This window comes from Xyrauchen texanus, chromosome 8 (genome assembly GCF_025860055.1).
Source record: "Xyrauchen texanus isolate HMW12.3.18 chromosome 8, RBS_HiC_50CHRs, whole genome shotgun sequence".
In the NCBI taxonomy this organism is placed as follows: Eukaryota; Metazoa; Chordata; class Actinopteri; order Cypriniformes; family Catostomidae; genus Xyrauchen; species Xyrauchen texanus.
The window spans coordinates 47,659,736-47,664,716 of NC_068283.1; positions in this window are offsets into that span (position 1 = coordinate 47,659,736).

The following is a 4,981-nucleotide window of genomic DNA, read 5'->3' on the forward strand; positions in this document are numbered from 1 at the left end:
CCCTCTCTCTCTCTCTCTCTCTCTCTCTCTCTCTCTCTCTCTCTCTCTCTCTCTCTCTCACACACACACACACACACACACACACACACACACACAATCGGAAACTGTAGTAATGTGTAAATATATTTAACAGCACTGATTCTTTAAGGAGCAATATCACTTCCTCTAAATCCAGAGACTAGCTAATAAATTAATAACTTCACAAATCTTTCCAAAGTGACACAATAAAAGGAAAACGTCACTCTGATGTCTGTGTTGCAAATCTACAGCTATAATCAGAGGTGTTCATGTTAATATTTCACTCATGTTTAAAGCCATTAGTCACATTCCAGACAGGTTCAAGGGTTTGACACTGTTTCTTTGTGGATCTGTGTGTATGTGGATGTTTGTTTGCTGCTGGAGGGACATGATGACATGAAACACTGATACTGATCTACTGAGAGTGCATGATTTAGAAAGTGTTTTCTAAACTTTTTTAAACTATGAAATTTGTTTATATTGTTTTTTCTTTCAAAGCATCCCATTTAAATATATAATACATAAATAAACAAATATGCTTTAGAAAACATTCAAAACATTAATATTAATATTGTTTAATAGTGATAGTAAGAAATTAAATAAAAACAATGTAGCCTTTTGGTGTTTCTTAAGTAAACTTTGCTTCAAGATTTTTAAAATAATTGAAGAGCACGTAAATAGAGAGTAAATAATGCTTTAGCACTAGAAGTGAAATGCTACCGCGATCAGATGATAAGAGCAAGTCATAGTCTCTGTACTATGACTGGGCCGAAATCCTGACTGAAATTCTTCATATATACCATTTGTCTGTAAAAATTTACTTTGGCAGAACACTATCTTTTTTAGTATTTTCAAAATAAAAAGGAGATTTGAAATCTGTCTATAATTACCTAATTCTCCAGGATCGAGCTGTGGATTCTTGATAAGCGGTTTAATAACTGCCAGTTTAAAGTTTCTTGGGACATGTCCTAAAGACATGATTAATGAGGAGTTAATAATATTAAGAAAAGGTTCTGCGATTACAGGAAAACCTCTTTTAGGAGTTTAGTCAGTATTGGATCTAACATTCATGATGTTGATTTTGATGTTTTTATCCTTTTTGTTAGCTCTTCCAGATCTATAACACGAAGGATTGAAGTTGCTAGGGAATAATTTTGGTTATCTGTTAGTCAAATTCTATCACTATTAAGACTATGAGCCATATTACTAGGGAGTAGAGCAGCACCTTCCCTTAAGGGATGGAGTCCATTTCTCTTTAGCAGGTCAGGTCTTCCCCAGAAACTCTTCCAAATGTCCTGTGCTCTGGACACCACTCCAGACAATAATCTACTATAAACCTCATCACCACGACGAGCTGGGACCAACATAATTTTTGCATGTTCACACACCTCTTCAACGTTATCTTTAGTGATCTCTGGCTGGCGAAGACGGACATAGTACCGACATGAATAACAATCTTAGAAAATCTAAGTTTAGTATTAGCCAGCACTTTGAGCTGATTTGAGCTGATGTCAGATGCTCTGCCACATGGAATGCATTTAACAATGTTGGCTGGAGTCTCTATTTCCACGTTCCTTACAATAGAATCGTCAATAACAAGGTTAATTTCAACATGATACTCAGTTGGTGCATCACTGAGTGGGGAGAATCAATTGGAAATCCTAACAGGAATGAGAGAGTGGTGTCGCTTTGCCCTACAAGGCCTTAAAATGAAACCTGAACCCGACCGGTACTCGAGAGGACCCGAAAGATACCACCGGATTATAAGCCCGAACCTGACCCGAAATCACTCACTATCTTTATAATTTTTTCTCTTAGCAAGTACTGTTGCAATAGGCTATATTTTATGTAAGCATATAGGCAACAAGGGGAAAAAACATTGATTTACCATTAATGTGCTGAAACTTTGCTTTGTGCAGAACAGTCCCCTCTTTACAGCCTGAACTAGTTCAGAATGTTGAATCTTTGTGACAACTGTGTGTAACCCGACACACACACACACAAGTAGAGACAGTCACAATGAGGAAGAACTGCTTTATTGTAAATAAAGCCGTGAAGGCAAATGTACAAACAAGGGGCAAATCCAATGAGGGAGGTGAACGAGAGCGGGGAAAACAGTTAACAACTAGGGCGAGGAACAAGACGAGACTAGCGGGAACGAAGACAGGGGGACGAGAGGAATGGGGAGTTGGCAAGCTAAGAGGAAGAATCGTAGGGAGGTCAAAACTAGACGAGACTGGCAGGGGCAAAACTAGACGAGACTAGCAGGGGCAAAACTAGACGAGACTAGCGGGGGCATAAACACGGGGAACTAAATACAATAACCAACGGGAAACAAACGGAAGGATAGTGTATTTATAGGGGCGAGTACAGGTGTAAACAATGAAGGTGACGAGACGAGTGCAGGTGTTACTAATGTGTGGGGACGAGAAGCGCGTGAGTGCAAGTGGTCATAATGTTCAGGCTGATTGAGGCGAGTGCGCCAGAGGGAGGAGATAGTTTACGAGCGAGAGCTCGTAATAGCAAAACCGGGCGTGGAAGCCCGAGGGAGGAAACAGAGCGTACAAGCTCAAGGGGGCGGAGCGAGGAAGCGGGAAGCGAGCATGCTCGCGGAGTGCATGTGTGCGTGCTCGCGGACGCGGAGATGGGGCAGAGGAGCGGGGTTCGTGACACTGTGATAAAAAAAACAATCTGGATGCAGCGCAAAGAATGAAACAAAGCACAGGTGTCTCGACATGCGTTTTTTAAAATGTTAAGTTATTTTTTATTAATTTATTATGTTATCCCCTTTTCTCCCCAATTTGGAATGCCCTATTCACACTACTTAGTAGGTCCTCGTGGTGGCGCGGTTACTCACCTCAATCCGGGTGGCGGAGGACGAGTCTCAGTTGCCTCTGCTTCAGAGACCGTCAATCCGCGCATCTTATCACGTGACTCGTTGTGCATGACACCGCGGAGACTCACAGCATGTGGAGGATCATGCTACTCTCCACGATCCACACACAACTCACCACACGCCCCATTGAGAGAACCACTAATCACCACCACGAGGAGGTTACCCCATGTGACTCTACCCTCCCTAGCAACCGGCCCAATTTTGTTTTTTTAGGAGACCTGGCTGTAGTCAGAATATTTGAAGTTCTTTTTAATTTGACACGGTGTTTAAACAGTGCCGATCCTGCATGAGACACTGAAGAAACAGCGAGACACAGCACAACAGTCAAAGACATTTGTCTAGCATGTGTTTGCATAGGAAAACACTTGGAAAACAGTGTGAACAGACCCCAACACTGTGAGTGAGAGCATGTGTGCAAAACAAATTCAGTAGTCCATTTTCTTTTTCATTAATTACAAACCCGTACCCGACCTGAACCCGAAGTCCTACTTGAAAAACTGACCCGAAACCCCTCGGGTTCGAGGTCCCGTCGGGCCCGGGTCGGGTTGCAGACCTCTACTGTAGACCCCGCCATGTTCAACACCTGCAATAGTAGTAGTGTAGTACAATCATTTATTAGTCTCAGTGACCATTCACTTTCACTGCATCTTTTTCACAGACTGTGATGATGTGTTTCCGCCTTATTTAGCTGCGTAAATCAAGCAAACTTTGAAACCAAAAATGTGCAAATGCAAAAATGCAATTTTTTTATTATTCTGTGAAAATGTATAACATAATACTTTGTTTTATATTACGTTTGAAATACGTTGGGTAAATGTGTTTTTTCCAAATGTGGTTCGAGAGCTGTTCCAAACATTTGCCATCTTCTCTCTTCTGGCAGCTGTAATTCAGCACGCTCTATATTTATTCTTCTATTGGAAAGCTGTGATAGCATAAGTAGGCAAAAGTTATATTTGCTGTGGTCTTTCATTCACCACTATACAAGTTTACCCTTATATAATTTTACTTCCGCATTCCAAACCCGGATATGTGAAAAGGGTCCACTGATGGGAATGGTGATTCAGGCTGTTAATCTAACATCTATTTTTGTCCCACTAAAGAAAGTCACATATGTTTGGACAAGGTTATTCTTCAACTTCAGGCACTTTCATGTCCAAGCAGTTGATTTTTGATTTCAACTTTTTTCTTGTTATATGAAGGTCACATGAAAACTGAATTAGATATATTTCACCAGAAATGCATTTATGTTTTGTATTTTTCAGATGGATTTATAGGACTGTTTTAGTCTTGTCTCAGACCCAGACTTTCAGTTTAAACTATGACTGTACCACAGTCGTGGAGCCATTTTCACCACACCAACGGTGTGTACGGGAGAAATCCGCTCACCTTTCCTTAAATTAAATAAATAAAGGTTAGTCCTTAATTAGCATGTTTATTATTTCTTCCACTTTGGTTCCATTCACAGTCCTTTGAAAAACACGTTTTCGACGGAACCTGATTCCCGAAGCAGTCCTCCAATCAGAGCAGTGAATAGACCTTATTCCCGCTAGCGCCATCTTTGATTTTAATGGGAATGACAATGAGGCTGTGAGGGATAGACTTGCTGTCTCTTCAATGGGCTGTACTGCAGTTTAAAGTATTTTTGGATCATTCTGTGTTCAAAACATCTGTCCAAGAACATTCAGTAAATTAAGAACTCCAGACAACATGCATAGCGGAAAATCAGATGTGATATTGGAGCTTTATACTGTTCCTGCCGTTGAAGTGACTGTAGGTCTATCCCTCAAAGCCTCGTTGTCATTCGTTGCCATTAAAAATCAAAGATGGAGGGGCCTGGGTAGCTCAGCGAGTAAAGACACTGACTACCAATCAGGTCTCCTAAGCAACCAAATTGGCACGGTTGCTAGGGAGGGTAGAGTCACATGGGGTAACCTCTTCGTGGTTGCTATAATGTAGTTCTTGCTATCGGTGGGGCATGTGGTGAGTTGTGTGTGGATGCTGCGGAGAATAGCGTGAAGCCTCCACACGCGCGTTACGTCTCCACGTGACGTGCTCAACAACTGTGTG